Source organism: Callithrix jacchus, chromosome 9 (assembly GCF_049354715.1).
Source record: "Callithrix jacchus isolate 240 chromosome 9, calJac240_pri, whole genome shotgun sequence".
NCBI lineage: Eukaryota > Metazoa > Chordata > Mammalia > Primates > Cebidae > Callithrix > Callithrix jacchus.
This window is the reverse complement of record NC_133510.1, coordinates 80,309,566-80,329,972: the sequence shown is the minus strand read 5'-3', so window position 1 is coordinate 80,329,972 and position 20,407 is coordinate 80,309,566. Positions and strand designations below refer to the sequence as shown.

The 20,407-nt window shown below is 34.3% G+C and overlaps 1 protein-coding gene across 2 annotated transcripts in view; it reads right to left on the bottom strand.

Moving 5' to 3' along the window:
• Positions 1-20,407, bottom strand: part of NAV3 (neuron navigator 3) — an 872,565-nt gene that overhangs the window by 564,630 nt on the left and 287,528 nt on the right. The window lies entirely within an intron of this gene.

Genomic DNA, 20,407 nt, shown 5'->3' with positions numbered 1-20,407 from the left:
GTTGCATTCCATGAGCACATACTTTGAAATATTTCTATACGGCTTGCCTCAATTGCAGCTCAATATGTAGCTATGGATTCACTGGATAAGGTCAAACTAGACAATTGCACTGCCATGGATTATATATGAGCTGAAGAAGGAGGTATATGTATAATGGCAAATACCCCTTGTTGTATATACATAAATACTTCCCATGAAATAGAAGCTCATCTAGGAAAAATCAGAAAAGAAGCTACTTTGTTACAACCCTCTAAAAAACTGGGATTTAATTTACTTCATGATCTTTTTAGTTGGCTCCCAAATGGAATAGGTTCTTTTTTGTTTTACCATACAAATTCTTTTTTATTATAATTTTTTGTATTTTATTTCTAGTATTCCAATTATTAAAACTATGTATCTCTCATTGTTGTACTTCTGCTGAGAAAATTCAAGTCATAGCATTCTGAAGACTAGAGATGATGATTCAACACGCAACAACAGCCTTGTAAATTAATGTTTTGACTGAGGTCTCATTTATGCCACTCTTGATGTCATCTGAACTCAGCTTTGGGGCACTCTTCAATTTCTCACTGAAATGTCTCCTCCTCCCCACCAACATAGAACAAGACCATCCAAGAACGAGCCTCCCCAGAGATTAAGGCAACTTGACACTCAGACTTTGCTCATCAACGCTTTTAAGAAAAAATATTTTGATCAAAAATGAGAAATGAGAAAGAAAAGAAATTGTTGATCTGAGGAATGTAAACTTCCTCAAATTATCAGGCCCAGAAAGTCATAGGAATGAGACAGCAGTCACATCCTACTTCCCCGCTTAAACTAAGTAATACTCTCTTGAAGCTGCTTGCTCTGCCAACTCTAGACTGACTGCCACCCAAGTAGCTATATGTTAACCTAACAACACCACATTACAGACACCATAACTTATACCCTATAGTTCAACAATGTATAGCTAATCATTAGTCAATGTCATTTCTGCAAACAAATTAGAAATTCTGACCAATAACTTTGTATCAGCCCATTCGTGGTACCTCTTTTTGCATTAAAAACCTGGCTTATAACAAAAATTGAATGATGCTCATATCCAAGGTTACTTGGGTGTGAGTCTTAAGGGTAGCTATCCTCATTTCGGCTCCAGTAAACTCTTAAATTATATTTTGTGTCTCAGCATCTTCCTTTAAATTGAGATATTTAAATAAATTAACATATCAATCACCTTTTATAGCTACATTTTATGTGTGTGATAAGAGCACATAAAATCTACTTTCTCACCAAATTTTCAGTGTACAATATTATTAACTATAGTATTCATGCTGTACTTCAGATTCTAGACTTATTTCACTGAACCGCCATTTGCGACAACATAGATGAAACTGGCAGATATTATGCTAAATAAGCCAAACAGAGAGAAAAATACTGTATGATATCACTTATATGCATAATCCTTTAAAAATGTCAAATAAGTAGGAACAAAGAGTAGCATGATGGTTGCCAGGGGTGGAGAAGGGATGGAAATGGAGAGAAGTAGGTGAAAAGATACCGATTTATATTTTATCTGGACAAGTATTTAAAGAAAGTTTTGCTTTATTCAAGTCTTCTCTGCAAAATAAGTACTCATCCTTCATTCACCGAGAAATGTCTTCTTCCTATGTCTTGCACCACAACTCACGGTCTCTCGCTGTCTCCCTCTGGTGCATGTCTCTGTGATTTGCTTTCTATCTGCATCATTTCTCTTTTACAGTACACTTGGCAATTACAATCTTCTACTTTCCCAGAAGCTTAATACCATAGTTTTGTTAAAGGGAACAAACAAACCACATCTGTACAACAGAGGAGGTGTCTGATACAATCATGAACAAGCCTTGATCTCTAAGCTCTGGGCCTAAGAATTTGGAGGATTGTCAGAAAGACTGCATACAAGTATCTTTGTCTAGGGTCATTCCTTCTGCCATGGAGATTGCTCTAAACTATTCTCTATAACTACTGCCCCCCTTTTGAAAGCTCAGGCTGAATGTTTTCCTTGTCAAAATCTTCCTAGGCCTCCAGTCAGACTTGAATCTCTGCTTCGTCTGTGGCATCAGAGCAACTGTACCTGTGCCACATTTCTATGTAAACAACTGTGTCTGCATGTGGGGTGTATGCAGATGAGGAGGGCATTAACATAAAAAACCCCAAAGTCTTGAGGTTTAAAGCTTTGCTTTGGGCAATCCAATATTTCCTTTAGGAAGCTGTTCCTCACATTTGAAGCACAAGGTTATTATTTCTCCGTTATGCTTCGCCAGGCACCTAATGTCTGTCTCTGCCATTGCCCCGTAACCACCTCTCAGTAGACTGTATATTCATACACCAGCTTCCCTTTTCCCTCTGGTTCCTTTGTCTTTCTATAGCCCACACTAAGTACCCTGATACTTAACAGACAAATAATAAATGTGTGTACCTTAATTATTTTCCTTCACAACAACTTTACAGCAAGAGCCAGCCACTGTTCTAACATGGGAGTGTCCACAATGAATAAAGTAGACAAATTTCTGCCCTCATACAATTTACATTCTGGTTAGAGGAGATGGCTGATAAACCAGTAAATATATAATGTGTCAGAGCATAAGGAGTGCTATGATGTAATGAAGTTTCTGCTTCATTGTTCCACTGTAGACTGAATTACATAAGAGCAGAAAATGGGTCTATTTTGTATATTTCCAAATCACTAGCACATAGACAAGTAAATTGACTAAATTGCTGGCTAAGTTAATGAATGAAAGAAATTCACATAGTCTTTTAAATATAAGATGAGGATAAACAAAACTTGTCTATAGATTCTAGATTTATTGGGAATCCAAATTCAAATGGAGATAGTCCAGCTAACACATACATTATCTTAATAGGTATTTTGCCTGCATCTAACTCTAGTTCAAAATGAGTATGTTCTGTGCCCACTTCTAATTGTTTTTCAATGTGTAAAATATTTTGGCTACATATGCATACTGTTACCCCTATGTTCTTTAAAGAGAACCTTGACCATTCTCTGTGGAATAGAGTGGAGGTAAAAAACATATCATGGTTTCAAATAAACAATGCATTCTTTCTAGAGAATGTTTAAACATTGTCTCTTAAGTACATTAGAAAGCACATTTAAGGCAAATAGTTCTACTCAAATAGTGACATGATGTAAAGAATTAACAAATTCATATGATATCTATGACCTGGCCATTGCAGACAATGAGATACCACTATGGTGATGACATTATAAATATTACTGATTTTATTGTTTGGAGAGGTTTAATCTATTCAAGTATAATGATAAAACTATTATTATATAAACTGTCACAAATTCAAAAACAGTATATGAATCCTCTTAAGTTGCTCCATTCCCCAAATCACCCCAATATTCAGATTAGGTGCTTAGTAAAAGAGAAAATTGCACTTCGTGCAGTACAGTCTGTAGGTTTTTCTGGAAGACTATGCATACGTACTACATACATGAGACTATGACTTCTCATAGAAGCAAATGCTACACTGTTTTGCTGGATGGAGCAGCAAAGGAGATGAGATCCAAAGAATAAGAGAGGTATGAGAAAGGAGTAAACCGACAGTGAGCACACTGAATGGGTTTCTAGTCTTCAACCAAAATAATGACGAAGCAAAGCAAAGCCTATCTATCTTGAGGCTGGTAAGATCTCTGAAGGAAAATCCCAGTATTTTGTCCTTTGTTTTCAAACAAAGCAGGGGGAACCATTCCCTCAATATTCCCAGAGACTGCATTATGAAATTTGACAATTCATAAAAATTATTCAAAGATTCTATTTTTTAATTAATGCATCTAATTGGGACAAGACATTAATTTTCCTCATAAGACTTAGCTGCACTACATTTCTCAATTAATGATCAATTGCTAAAGAAATCCCAATAGACAAGAGATATTATGTTCTATGCTCTAGTGCACAAATAAGATGGCAAATGCCATCAAAGCATACCACAAAGGTTGTTTTATGATGCATCAAATAGTGTCTGTTGAGAACCTTTGACGTGTTAATTAAAATGTCAGTTAATTCAGAAATTTTCTATGACACTAGTCAAATAAGGAAGCACTATTTAAAAGCATGAGTGCCATATCACAGTACCATTTAAAAAGTAATTACCTTCTTTGGAATTATAGCTAGCATACATCAGTTTCTTAATAGAACACATAACATTGTGAAACACAATGTAATACATTTAAAATAAGAATACTGACTGAACTATTAAATTAGGTATTTAGAAGATATTTGTGAGAAGCAGCATTTAACATAGACTCTGGAATTAGCTTAGATATAAATTCAAAAGCTATACTTACTAGCTATTTAAATAGGAGCCAATTTTGATGCCTCATTTCCACTTCTGTAAAATGGGGATAATAATAATGCCTACTCCATGGGGTAAATATGAGGATTAAATAAGTGAATATTTATAAAGTGTTTAGGACAATCACTTGTACATAGTAACTGCTTATATATCTATATGATAAAAATAACGTTAAAAATACATATCTTTGAAGAATTTGTATTTTGTTTCAATATTATAAATTACTTTCAGTTTGACTCTGAAGACAACAAAGGGTAAAATTTCTGCAACTTCCCTAATCATGGGGATATTTTCCCCTAATACTATAATAAAATTGCAAGTAAAGTTTCATAAATAATTTTTACATCTTAGTGATGGTTTTCAAATGCTATGGTCAATTTTTTGCTATGGACCATAGAAAATTGCTATGGTCAATTTTTTGTCACAAGCATTAATAACCTCCCAAAGTCAAACATTTATGAAATTGATTTTTTTTTCCTTTTTAAAAATTATACTTTAGGTTCTGGGATTCATGCAGGTTTGTTACATAGGTATACATGTGCCATGCTGGTTTGCTGCACCCATCAACCCATCATCTACACTAGGTATTTATCCTAATGTTATCTATCCCTTATCCCCTCAACCCCTGACAGGCCCCAGTGTATGATGTTCCCCATCCTGTGCCCATGCGTTCTCGTTGTTCAGCTCCCACTTATGAGTAAGAACATGCAATGTTTGGTTTTCTGTTCCTGGGTTAGTTTGATGAGAATGTTGGTTTCCAGCTTCATCCATGTCCTTGCAAAGGACATTAACTCATTTTTCATGGCTGCATAGTATTCCATGGTGTATATGTACCACATTTTCTTTATCCAGTCTATCATTGATGAGTATTTGGGTTGCTGCTAAGTCTTTGCTATTTTGAATAGTGCTGCAATAAACATATGTGTGCATATGTCTTTATAGCTGAATGATTTATAATCTTTTGGGTATATACAGAGAAATGGGATTGCTCAGTCAAATGATACTGCTAGTTCTAGATCCTTGAGAAATCGCCACACTGTCTTCCACAATGGTTGAACTAATTTACACTCCCACCAACATTGTAAAAGAGTTCCTATTTCTTTACATCATCTGCAGCATCTGTTGTTTCCTGACTTTTTAATGATCACCATTCTGACTGGCATGAGATGGTATCTCATTGTGGTTTTGGTTTGCATTTCTCTAATGACCAGTGATGATGAGCTTTTTGAAATATGTTTGTTGGCTGCATAAATGTCTTCTTTTAATTTATTTTACATATTAAATCCATTAAGTCATCCCTATATGCTTATAAACTTTTTTAAAGAAAATATTTTTAAAGAAAAAATGAATTATGCTACTCTTTTTGTTATAATAAAGCAGAGTATGGAGAATAAGAGGCTGACTTTGGAATTCAACTAAGATTCAAATGTTGTACTAGCCTTATATTAATTCTGTTACTTTGTTTATTTTATTTCACAGAGCTTTAATTTCCTCATCTTCAAAATAGGAATTCTAATTGCTCCTACCTCACAGTATTTTTGTTGAAAGATTAAATGAAGTACTTGAAGGATAATATTTATCACAGAGTCTAGACCATACATAGTTGGTGCTCAAGAAATGTTAGCTGTTACTGTTAGTTTTTACAGTAAATGTTCTTTAATCAATTTTTAAGGTGTCTTTTCAGTAAGCCAGATAAATTAGTTCCAATTTATCAGGAAGTTCCAAGTAAAGTTCACTGTTATAAAGGCTTAGGACATCTGAAAATATCCTCCATATTTTATATTTTCATCAAATATTGCTATTGACACAAAACAGAATATACCTTTACAAACATATAAACATTTCAGGAAAATATTTTATCTACATATATTTACCCCACTTGAATTACATTTTTCATTTTATATAAAAAAATTCCTTTCTATTAGAAAGCAAGTTTACCCTTAAAATCACATTTGCTAGAAGCTGTGTACTGTGGCACATGTTTGTACTCCCAGCTACTCAAGAGATTGAGTTGGGAAGATTGCTAGAGCTCAGGAGTGTAAGGCCAGCCTGGGCAATGTAGCAAGACCCCATTTCTTAAAAAACAAAATAATAATATTTTCTAGAGTTACAATATAAAGCTCACTATTCATAAATTCTTAGATATAAATGACATATTTTCTCATTGTTTTTTTTTTTAGACTTTGATCTTATTAAATTTATCAATCATACAGCTAATAAATATTTTTAAATTACTGTTAAAAATAAGAATTAAAAAAAACCACTAAAATTTTATAATACATAAGAATAGACTTCCCATCATTAATATGCAGAGAATATTTTTAAGAAAATTTCAAATGGAAAAAGGTGACACCTATTCAAAAATTTTACACTATGAAGTTCCATGTTTTACATATTAAAATGTAAATGTTCTTGCAAGATACCTCAAAAAGAAGAGTGCCTTCTTTTCACCGTTTTTTATAACCATCTTGCTTACACCTGACTGCAATCCCAAACTAAGATTAACCTGCAGTTGCTCCCCTGTAGTAATGTTTATGATATAACACCATTCAAAACAAAGAAATTATTGCATAGGCTACTTTGAAATATTATCAAAAATCACCTTCTATGTAAAATCAACTAACATAATTGCAGACAATCAATGAAGGCTATTTAAAATTAAGATGAACTGATTAAATCATAAAATAGCCAAGCATGCAATGAATTCTGGAGACAATGATCCATAGATAAGGATATTTCAGTCTAAAAGTACAATCAGAAGTTGTTAAAAGAGCCACTGTTTACTGAGCACCTGCTCTGTGCCAGGGACGAGTTAAACTATTTAACAGTGTGTTCATTTTAATCTTCTCAAAATTCCAAAATGAATCTGATAAAAAACAAGAGGAGATTTGCGAAGATGGTTGGAGACAAGGTTAAAATACATTTAAAAATATAAAAAATGGGCCAGGCATGGTGGCACATGTCTGTAATCCCAGCACTTTGGAAGGTCAAGGGGGGTGGATCACCTGAGGTCAGGAGTTCACAACCAGCCTGACTAACAGGGTGAAATCCCATCTCTACTAAATATAAAAAAATTAGCCAGGTGCATGCCTGTAATCTGAGCTACTTGGGAAGCTGAGGCTGGAGAATCACTTGTATATGGGAGGCAAAGGCAATGAGTTGAAATTGCACCACTGCTCTCCAGCCTGGGCAACAAGACTGAAACTTTGTCTCAAAAAAAAAAAGGAATGTAAAAAATGGAAAGAGAAATATTCCATTTACATTAGATATAAATGTATTAAACACCTACAAATAAATTTAACAAGAGAAGGAAGGTTTCAAGAAATAAAACACCAAAATATTTTTTGAAGAATATAAAATAAGATCTGGGTAATTAGAAACACATTTTATATTCTAATATGGGAAAATTTAACATGAAAATGTGACATTGTCCAAAATAAATACATGATCTGATGCAATTTTTATTAGCATTCTAATAGTACATTTTCCAAATAAAATGAGTATATTTTAACACTCTTCCCAAAAGAAGTGGTAAATAAAAAAGTGATCTTGCAAACTACATGATCAGTAATATTATAGTGTATGGTCGAAAAGTCTCTAGACTTTGAACTTCATTTTTACAAGAAGGATTCTCTAATACATTAAAAATAACTTTATTGCTAACAATTTACTATTATCAGCTTCGATGCTAACATAAAATATTATATGTTGGATTTAAATTGGTTTTATGTCTCCTTTAAATATTTTAAGTAAACTGTTTAATATTTTGGAACAGATCTTTTAGATTGTATTTCTGGCGTAAGTGTCAATACAGTATACAGTTCTTTCATAAATATCTTTATGAATCTCATCAGAATTTTCATTTTAAGGGGAAAATGCCCATTTAGCTATTCCTTTAGTTTCTCCATCAAGAATAACACTTCATATACAACTGTAGCTTAGCTTCAGAAAAATAATGTTATCTTACATTAGGCATATATTTGCTTTACAATGAATATTATGAAAACACTAAGTGTTTAAGAGTCTAATTATGGTAATGATGATTAATCTTTGGAACTCTTCATTCTGCTTCAGTGAAAAATATAGTCAAATATTTACAGATTCATAGGAGTATTATAATTGCAACCTAACTTAAGATGCTAATGGAGATAACAGAATACACAATTGCTAGGAATATTGTGAGAATACAATTCGATAATACTTGTATTCAATGTGCTACCTAGCATATTATCTAAAAATCAATAAAATTCACCTTATAAATATAAATAAAACTGAGTTTACTCTGATAGAAAGATTTTTTTATTTCTCTCTGAATATGAACCCCTAAATCAAAATTGCAAATATCTAGAAAAATAATTTTGTTCAAATTAGTGTTATATGAAAGAGAAGAGCAGTTGCAATGATAGTTAACATTTCTAGGAACCTACCAAGCACAAGGCTAAACATCAGTAAGATTTTAAATTATGAGATACCTGTGTACTTTCTAAATCCAATATATAGTTATCTGAAAACACTTTTAACTGACTTATTTAAAAATTAATATACATATAACCTTATAGAATAGGAAAACAGACAAAAATTGGTATATTGCTTTTAAGAGGCTCATTACTATTATAGTAGTATAAGAAACAGACTTTAGAACTGTTACCTTGACTTATCCAGTAAAGATAGTAGCAATAATAAACATTTAACAAGGATATGCTTTGGCTGTGTCCCCACTCAAATCTCATCTTGAATTGTAGCTCCCACAATTCCCAAGTGTCATGGGAGGGACTCAGTGGGAGGTAATTGAATCCTGAGTGTGAGTCTTTTCCCTGCTGCTCTCATGATAGTAATAAGTCTCACTAGATCTGATAGTTTTATAAAGAAGAGTTCCCCTGCACAAGCTATCTCTCTTTGCCTGCTGCCATCCATGTATGACTTCACTTATTCCTCCTTGCCATCTGTCGTGATTGTGAGGCCTCACCAGCCATGTGGAACTGAGTCCATTAAACCTCTTTTTCTTCCCAGTCTCAGGTATGTGTTTACCAGCAGTGTGAAAATGGGCTAACACAGAATGGCGATATATATCAATAATATAGACTATAATTAACTTTTTTACAAAGAACATCAAAAGTATACTTCATTTTTTCTCACAACCCCTTGGGAAAAACACGTAAATATCACCATTCTGATTATAGCTAGATAAGCAGAAGAATAGCATGATTAACAATCCAGGTTGTGTCTCTTGATGGAATGAGTAGAATATAAAACTATTTTCTTGATTTCCCACCTCAACTCATCCCTTCCATGAAGCTCTGAATTGAGAAAGCAATACCAGGCCAGCTGCCCATACTTTGTTCCCCTGTATATTCTATCACTACCCAGTCAATGACTGGAAAAGGAAAAGGTGCTGATGATTTCCAGGTTCCTGCAATGTGCCAGGCAACATGGGTTATTTAGGCAAACAGCACATTGTGGTGGTTTAGGAAAACAGAATAGACCCTGGTATACCACTGATGGGTCCTGTGACATTAGATCCTTGCCTGTCCTCTCTGTGCCTTAGTGTCTTTCCCTTCAATGAAGCTGAATTACATGAAATTATCAGTTTTAAGGTTAAAAATGGTTAAATGCTGACAATTTAATAAGGTGTTGTGCCTCTGACATAATCCATGTGAGGGGGTGGCACTCAGTAAGGATGTCAATGTCAATATTATTATCATCCCCACAATAGGGGAAACTGGTGTTTTCAGTCTCAGCTTCTGTGTGGAGTGGCTTCAATTTGAACGTGGATCTCTGACTCCAAAGGCACTGCGGTCTCCTCTATAGCATGTTGACAGCCACAGTTTCTGAGACTCTGCTAATGAGATCTAAGCTTTTTTCCCCTCAAAATTAACATAATGCCAATTTTGCTTTCCAGGGATATTTTACAAATTAAAGCAACACTGATTTAATCTCTATAAAATTGCCTTTGTTTCTTTTCTTTTTCCATGATGGATTTGTTCCCTGGAGTAGCTGCTTGCCAAATGGTACCCTGGTGTCCTGAAAGAGTTAAGGCAGCTTGTACATTTGCATAATTTACAACCAGGGAGTAGCTGAGGGACTGGGAGAATCTGGTTCAGTAGGCCATTTAGAAATTCATTAAAATTTATTCAGCTTCACTACTAGTTATGTCCAGAACCTAAAATCATCAAAAATGCATCTCCAAAAGTAAAGTAGAAATTAAGGTAAACTTGCCATGCTTACATCTGTAACTGCAAACTCTTAAATTACCCTGTTGTTTGGGGGCTTCTCCTTAAACACAGAAACTTATTCATATATTCACATTAGGCAGTTAATTGAACAGAATAGAAGTTGCTATGGAAACAGTGTGGTATGCCCTAGTACTTAGTGAGGAAATGAACACTACTAATTATCACCAAATGTATGATATTTCTGCTTTTGTACGCTATAGTTTTTAATGTACAATCTGTTTAATGAGCAGCAAGTTGTTCACCCAGCATGCAGAGAGTAAAAGAAACCTAAAAATAGAAGAGTAAATCCTCAGGTGTGAATCTGCAAATTTTATTGAAATAGAGTAACAAAAGACTTGTTTTTCTCCCATCTCTCTTAGCAAGGATGGAAGACTTGCTGGAGCCTAAAGCCTTAAATATAAGCAATTAAGGCAATAGGAAAATACCACCAAGAAAAAAAGGAAAGTACCCTATTCTTTCTTCACATCTTTAATATATTTCACACAGCCAGTTATACCGAAAAGACATGTATGGCATACTATTGGCAAGGTACTGGGGAGGAGGAGAAGCTGGTCTGAAGGCACATGATTTATTCTGTTACAAAGCTAACCGTATCAGATTACATAAAAGAGTTACAGCAATACATTCTACTGAGAGAACAGAAGATAAGCAGAATAAATCCAGGAAACTAAAGAAAATAGTTTTCAGTTGATTTCCTTGAAGGATGGTGCAACTCATGGAAGACTGCTGTACTCATAGTGGTCAGAAGTAATACTTTGCCAATCTATAGGAAGAGTCAGTAAAAAGTCGCTAATCCATAGGCACAGTTTGCCCCTGAACTCAACCAGCAAGAAGATAGGGACACTGATTTAGGTTCCTCATCACCAGTGAGAGGAATTTGCAAATGATGTGGCCTGCTGTTCACACTCCTACTCCCCAGAATTTCTGAAAGAGAATCTACCAGTAGCTTCCCTATCTTACTTTTGCCCTAGTCAGTTGAATCCTGGAGTCCATTGTCTAGAACCTGACCATTTTTTTCTGCCATGTTGCTTCCATTAGCCTCTTATATTAAATCCATGGGACTGCTTTCAAAAACTAATTCCATAACCATTGTTGCCATTCACTGACCCCAACACAGACTCTGAAAAGACCTTGGTTATGCAATAATAGAAATTTTGAGCATGCTGGTGTTTGTAGTAGTATTTGTTTGCAGTACCCTGGCAGGGACTCATCTTTTGTATGGCTTTGTCCCACCTATCTTCTCCCAAGCCTGCGTTGTTCCGATTTTCTTTACTTTTTTTTTTTTTTGAGACGGAGTTTCACTCTTGTTACCCAGGCTGGTGTGCAGTGGCGCGATCTCGGCTCACCGCAACCTCCGCCTCCTGGGTTCAGGCAATTCTCGTGCCTCAGCCTCCTGAGTAGCTGGGATTACAGGCAGGCGCCACCGTGCCCGGCTAATTTTTTGCATTTTTAGTAGAGACGGGGTTTCACCATGTTGACCAGGATGGTCTCGATCTCTTGACCTCGTGATCCACCCGCCTCAGCCTCCCAAAACTCTGAGACTATCCAAAGGCAGAATTAGCCAGCAGAATGTCATTTGAAGCAAAGGAGAGAGTTCTTAACTAATGTATAAAAGTTTACCTGGCATATATTAGAGAAATATAGTACATCATGACAGTAATATAGGATATTACTACATAAAACATTATTCTTGGACAGTAAGTTGGTACCACATTGCAGAGAACATTTAATGTTTTGGACTTTATTTTAAGGAAAAATTAGAGTGAAGAAGAATTGCAATAGTCTAGTCTAAGCAGGAGATAAAGAGAACTAGATAGAAAAGAACTATATTACCCAAAACTTTACAAGTGAAATTGTCTAGTGCTAGTCACAATGCACATTAAATAATGGGCACTGAATAAATATTTGTGGATGATCTCAGCATTGCCAGGTCAGCTTCAAAATGTCAAATGAAAGGCCACTTACCACAATTACACTTTAAAAGCCACATTATTTTCTGCTCTGTTTGTGTGATTAATACAGCATTCTCAAAATGTCTATTTCACTTCATTTAGCACACAAAATTTGTAATTAGATATAAATCATGCTGCAAATATTTATTGACTACTTATGTCCAAGCCAGTTGGGATCTTGTTATTACACTGTAAAGAAAAACAGTATTTATGGGCTTAAAAGTAAGTCAACTCTCATTTTTTACAATTTTATTGCTTTCATGCCAGGATAAAATTGTTATGACATATTAAAGATATTAGAAAACATTTGAAAAACTGTTTTAGATATTCTTAATAACTTTTTGCAACATAAAATTATTTTCATTGTATGAGCAATATTTACCTACTAAGCATATTAAATTTAGTATCTCCAATGGATTTAGGAATGCCATTAAGAAACTTGTATTCTGTAAAACGCAGAAGATACATTTTGATTTTGAATTCTTTATTTAATTTTTTTTGACACAGGGTCTCACTCGCATTGCCCAGCCTGGACTGCAATGGTGATGAGATCATGGCTCACTGCTGCCTCGACTTCCTGGGCTCAGGTGATTCTCCCACCTCAGCCTCCCAAGTAGCTGGAACCACAGGCATGCACCACCATGCCCAGTTAATTGTTTGTATTTTTTTTTTTAGTAGAGATGGGGTTTCACCATTTGCCCAGGCTGATCTCCAATGCGTGGGCTCAAACAATTCACTGGCCTTGACCTCCCAAAGCACTGGAATTACAGGCATGAGCTACCATACCTGGCCAGATTTTGGATTCTTGAAAAACAATTTGCAAATAGGAAAAAAACAGAAAACAGAAAACATAATAACAGTTTAATGATACAAATTACAATGGAAAAATTCATGTCTTTTATTGTGCTTCTTCTCTCAGGTTACAAATCTAAACCATATTGTTAAGCAAAAATAATCTATTTTTAACTTTTTAATCATTCATTTTAAGCATAGTTTATTTCCCATCATTCATTTGGGCTTTTTTAGTTCACGGGTTATTAAAAGCTCTTGCTTCTGAAACCATCTCTTTTCTCATTTTTGGTGTCATTAAAATATTTTTATTGATACATAACAATTGTACATATTTGTGGAGTACATGTGATATTTTAATACCTGCATACAATGTGTAACAATCACATCAGAGCATTTAAGATATCCATCACCTCAAACATTTATCATTTATTTGTGTTGGGAACACTGTAAGTCTTCTAGCTATTTTGAAATATGTAACAAAATACTGTTAACTATAGTCACCCTACTGTGCTATCAAACACTAGAACTTACTCTTCCTGTTTGTTTGTACCCAATAACAAATCACTCTTCACCACCCTCTACATTTCCCAGCCTCTGGTAGCCATCATTCCACTTTCTACCTCCATGAGATCAACCTTTTAAGCTCCTTCATATGAGTGAGACCATGTGATATTTTCCTTTCTGCCCTTAGCTTATTTCACTTAACATAATGACCTTCAGTTTCAAACATGTTGCTGCAAAAGACTTTTAATGGCTTAACAGTTTACCATTGTATATATATATACATACATAAACAACACATTTTCTTTATTCCTTCATCCTTTAATGGACACTTAGGTTGATTCCATTTAGCTATTGTTAATAGTGCTGCAATAGACATGGGGGTAGAGGTATCATTTGATATGCTGATTTCCTTTCCTTTGGATACCCAGTAGTGGAATTGCTGGATCATATTTTACTTTAATCTTCGAGTTTGGAGAAACATACACATTATTTTCTATGATAGGTTTACTAATTTACATTCCCATTAGCAGTTATAAGAGTTTCCTTTTCTCCACATCCTTGCAAGCAATTGTTAATTTTTGATAGCAGTCATTCTAACTGGGGTGATACAGTATCTTATTATGGTTTTGATTTGCATTTCCCTGATGATTAGTAATATTGTGCATTTTTTCATATACCTGTTGGTCATTTGTGTGTCTTCTTTTGAGAAATGTTTGTTGATGTCCTTTGCCCATTTTTTAATGGGATTATTACCATTAAGTTGTTTGAATTCCTTGCATATTCTAGATATTGCTTTCTTGTTAGATGAATAGTCACAAATATTCTCCATTTTTACTGGTTGTCTCTTCATCCTCGTTGACTGTTTGCTTTGCTGTGCAGAAGCTCAGAAGTCTTTTAGTTTGATGGAATCCCATTTGTCCATATTTGTTTTTGTTACTTCTGCTTTTGAGGTTTGGCAAAGACATAAAATCTTTGCCAAATGTCCTGAGCGTTTTCAAGCTATTTTCTTCTAGTAGTTTTACAGTTTTGTGTCTTACATTTCAGTCTTTAATCCCCTTTGAATTGACTTTTTTTAATATGGTGAGATATAGTGGTCTAGTTTCATTCTACTAAATATAGATACCCAATTTTACCAGCCCTATTTATTGAGACGGTGTTCTTTCCCTGGCACATGTTCTTGGCACCTTTGTTGCAAATCAGTTCAGCATAAATATGTGGATTAATTTCTGGGTTCTGTATTCTGTTACATATGTCTCTGTGTCTGTTTTTATACCAATACCATGCTATTTGTTTACTATAGCTTTGTAGTATATTCTGAAGTCAGATAGTGTGATACCTACAGCTTTGTTATTTGTGCTCATAATTGCTTTGGCTATACAAGCTCTTTTGTGTTTTTCTAAAAAATTTAGAATTGCTTTTCTATTTCTAAATTTGGAAAAAGTTATTGGTATTTTGATAGGCACTGTATTGAATCTGTAGATTTCTTTGGGAAGTATCATCATTTTAACAATATTAACTATTTTAATGCATGAGAATGGCATGTCTTTCCATTTATTTGTGTCTTTTTCCATTTTTTCATCAGTATTTTATAGATTTTTGTTATAGAAGTCTTTCACCTTCTTAGTTAAATTTATTCCTAGGTATATTTTGCAGCTATTATAAATGGGATTGTTTTCTTGATTTTCTCCTAGTTCATTATTGATCTATAGAAACACTACTTACTTATATATGTTGATTTTGTTCTGTAACTGCTACAAATTTGGTGGTCAGTTCTAAGAGGGTTTTTTTTTGGTAGAGTCTTTAGGGTTATTTTTTCCTACATAAAAAACTGTTATTTGCAATGAGGGACAACATGATTTCTTTTATCCTAATTTGGGTGCCTTTTATTTCTTTATCTTACCTGATTGCTCTGGTTAGGACTTCCAGGAATATGTTTAGTAAGAGTAGTAACAGTAGGCATCTTTGTCTTGTTCCAGTTCTTAAAGAAAAGGCTTTCATCTTTTCCCTATGCAGTGCCATGTTAGCTGTGGTTTGTCATATATGACCTTTGCAATGTTAAGGTATGTTTCTTCGATGCCTAAATTGTTGAGAGTTTTTATTATTAAGAGATGTTGAATATTATCAAATGCTTTTTCTGGATCTATGAAGATGATCTTATGTTTTTTGTCTTTTATTTTGTTGATATGATATATCACATTTATTACTTTGCATATGTTGAACTACCCTTGCATCCCTGAAATAAATCTCAAGTGATAATGCTGTATGAACTTTTTGTTGTACTATTAGATTTGATTTGCTGATATTTTGTTGAGAATTTTTGCATCTATGCTCATGACTGATATTGGCCTGTAATTTTGTTTTCTATTGTTGTGCATTTGCCTAGTTTTGGTAACAAGGAAATGCTGGCATTATGGAAAAATTGCCTTCTTTTTATGGAAGAATACTTTGGGAAGAATTGGTGTTAGTTCTTCTTTATTCATTTAGTAGAAAACTATCCAGTACTGAGCTTTTTCTTGTTGGAAGTCTTTTTTACTACTAATTCACTCTCATTACTTAGTATTGGTCTGTTTAGTTTTTCTATTTCTTCCTGGTTCAATCACGGAAGGTTTTATGTTTCCAGGAATGTATCCATTTGCTCTTTTTTCAACTTGTTAGAGTTGCCTGTAATAGTCTCTAGTGATCTTTGTATTTCTATACTATCAGTTGTAATATACCATTTTATACTTTTTACTTTGAGTCTTCTTTTCCATGGTTAGTCTAGCTAGTAGTTTAACAATTTCATCTTTACAAAAAATATTTTGCTTAATGATTGTATTGATTTTTTAGTCTCTATTTCACACAGTGAAACATATATGTTCATGCATACATATTTTTAAAGTCTATTTTGTCTAACATAACTATACTTGTTCCTGCACACTTTGTTTTTCATTTGTGTGAAGATTTTTATTTCATCACTTCACATTCAGTCTATATGCATCTTTACAGGGGAAGTGAGCTTCTTATAGGCAGCATATAGTTTTTTTTTTAATCTATTCAGCCAGTCTATATCTTTTAATTGGGAAATTTTGACCATTTATATTCTAAGATTCTACTGATAGGTGAGAACTACTTTTGTTATTTTGCTAATTGTTTTGTTTTGTATATCCTTTGTCCCTTTTTGTTTTATTGTTTGGCTTTAAAATTTGGTGTGTTTATATAGTAATATTTTTTAACTCCCTTCTCTTTTTCATTTGTGTATCAGTTCTATTCGTGAGTTTTATACTATTGTGTGTTTTTATTATATTAGATATCATGTTTTTGTGTCCAGAAGTAGGACTCTCTCAAGCATTTATATTAGGACTGGTCTAGTGGAGATGAGTTCCCTATTTTTGCTTGTCTGGGGAAGACTTTATTTATTTACACAGTTTTCATTCTGGAAGGATAGCATTGCTGGGTATAATATTATTGGCTAGCAGTGGTTTTTCTTCTTTATGTAGCACTTTGAATATACCATACTATTCACTCCTGGCCTGTATGGTTTCTGTTGAAAAATTCATTGTTAGTCTGATGGGGATGCCCTTATATGTGACTAGATGCTTTTTTTCTTGCTGTAGTTAGAGTTCTCTCCGACTTTTGACAGTTTGACTATATTGTACTTTGGAGAAGACCTTGTTGGATTGAAACTATTTGGGAATCTTTGAGCTTCCTGTATGTGGATGTTTGTATCTCTTGCAAAACTTAAAGATTTGTCAGCTATTATTTTGTAAATAGGTTTTCTATGCCCATCTCTTCTTTTTCTGGAATACCCAAAATTCATACAATTTGTCAATGTATGGTATCCCATAGGCCCGCATATCATGTTTCATGCACTGTTTTTTCGTGCTCTTTTGGTCTGACTAGATTATTTCAAAAGACCTGTCTTCAAGTTCAGAATTTATTTCTTCTACCTAATCCCAAATTTCTTGAAGCTATCTATTGTATTTGTTACTTTTACCATCGACTTCTTCAGTTCTAGGATTTCTGTTTGTTTCTTTTTATGACATCTATTATCTCTTTGTTGATTTCTCATTTAGATCATGAAGTGTTTTTCTGATTTCTTTGCATATTTACCTGTGTTCTCCTGTATCTCATGAGTTTATTTTCATTATTTGGAATTATTTTTCAGGCATTTTATAGATTTTCTTGTGTGTTAATCCATTATTGAAAAATAACTGTGTTCCTTTGGAGGTTCATTGCTTTTTCCTGTTTCTTGTATCCTTAGATATATAAGCACTTGCTGTAACAGTTGCGTTCTCTCAATTTTAAGGATTGGATTTCACAGGGATAAGCTTTTTCCTACAGATGTACCTATAGTGTTAGAGGAGGAGCATACTTGGACTTTGATTCTGGATGGATACAATAGTGTATTCTGCATATAATTTCTTCTGCTGTAATCAGCATCAGCAATGTCTGTGTCTTCTCATAGCTTAGGCTGCAGAAGGCTTTGCTGTGTACAGGGATATGAGGTGGGTCAGGCCTTGGGTATTAGTGGTTTAGTGGTAGTGGCAGTGGGCCAGACGTGGATGAGTTAAGACAAATTTTCTTCCTACAATCATTTCACTAGTATAGTAAGAAACAAGTCTAGGTTTTTATAATCTCATTTTCTTTAAGGAGATTGAGTCTTAACTTCATTCCCCGAGGTTTTTTACAGATACTTTCACCTATAGTTCTTTCTTCCACAATGTATTTTCATATATATTTTAAAAACTAAAAATAATTAGTTATTAAATATATATGGTTCATATTCAGGGTTCATAAAGTACTTTTAGAAATGAATAAAACTAATTAAAAACTCAGTAAAATAATAAACATAGGAGAAAATGCTACTCTCTGAAGAAGAAATATAAGTGACCGTTAAACATATTTAGAGATACTAAACCTCATTTATTTTATACATTTTTTGTTGAAGACTTAAGTAGTTACTTTAATTAAAGATATTAATACAAATATTTTCACCTTTTTAAAAGTTTTAAATTTCTTTAAAAAATTTTTTTCCAACTTTTTTTGTTTGTTTTTTGTTTTTTGTTTTTTTGAGATGGAGTTTCGCTCTTGTTACCCAGGCTGGAGTGCAATGGCGCCATCTTGGCTCACTGCAACCTCTGCCTCCTGGGTTCAGGCAATTCTCCTGCCTCAGCCTCCTGAGTAGCTGGGATTACAGGCACGCGCCACCATGCCCAGCTAAGTTTTTGTATTTTTAGTAGAGACGGGGTTTCACCATGTTGACCAGGATGGTCTGGATCTCTTCACCTCATGATCCACCCGCCTTGGCCTCCCAAAGTGCTGGGATTACAGGCATGAGCCACCGCGCCTGGCCTCCCAACTTTTAAATTCAGGGTACATGTGCATTGTTACATAGGTAAATGTGTGCCATGGTGGTTTGTTTCACATATTATTTTATCACCCAGGTATTAAGCCCAGTATTCATTAGTTAAATACATATTTTTAAACCTCATTGTATGTGTTGACTTTTTTACCATAAACCTATGAAAGGCAAAATCAAAGGTTGGAAAAATATACAATGGAAAATAAGCCACTGAAATACTAAGAATTAGGGATGGCTGCCTTGAATTATACTGCAGTATTCGAAAGGGCTTGAAGAGATTAAATCTGATGCTTAATGTCAATTTTAATTTTGAGATAAATGTTACTTTCTCAAATGAACATCCCATAAATTGAAGAAAATGTATAAACCTTGGAGTCATTCTTCTCCCTCTCTCTCAGCCTATATTTCATCCAGCAGCATATCCGATAAACTCCACCTTCAACAGCCATTTCATACCTTCTACATGTCCACCACTTGGTCCAAGTCCAGCTTTAGCATTCATAGACTATGGGACTAGCCTACCTGCTTTCACTCTTCCCAGACCACAGGCTTTTTAATAGAGAGTGCAGAGAGTTCCTTTTGAAACATTTGTCAGCCGGATCCTTTTTATACTTAGGATCTTCCAGTGGCTTCTGAGGTGACTTTGAGTAAAAGCTGCTTCTAATGGCTACTATAGAGTTCCCACATGTTTGGCACTTGGGCTACCTCTCCAGTTTTATTTCCTGCAACTTCCCCCTAGTTCCCTCATCCCACACTGTTCCTCATATGAACGATTATGCTTATAGCTTTTCCACTGAGTGATTGCTCTACTGAATTGATTTCCTTCCAGATATTCACATGCTTGCAACTGCCCTTTATTTCATTTCTACTCAAAACGTCAGCTCTTCAGACAATCCTTTCCTGGCTAGTCCTTCTAAAATAACATACTCTGTCATTTTCAACCCACTTACCCTGCTTTTCTGGCACTTACTGAGTATCTGACATTTTTTTTCTTCCTTTTATTGTGTAGGTTCCCTTGACATTACTGTATGCTCCATTCCTAGAGCAGTGCATGACACACAATGGATACTTAAAAAGCATTTGTTGAAAGCATGATTGAGTTTAGATACAGAATTACTTCCTATAATCATTTTACTGGTATAGTAAGAAATGAATCTAGTTTTTGGTAATCTTATTTTCTTTAAGGAGATTGATTCTTAAATTCATTCTCTGAAGTTCTTTACAGATACTTTCATCTATAATTCTCCCTT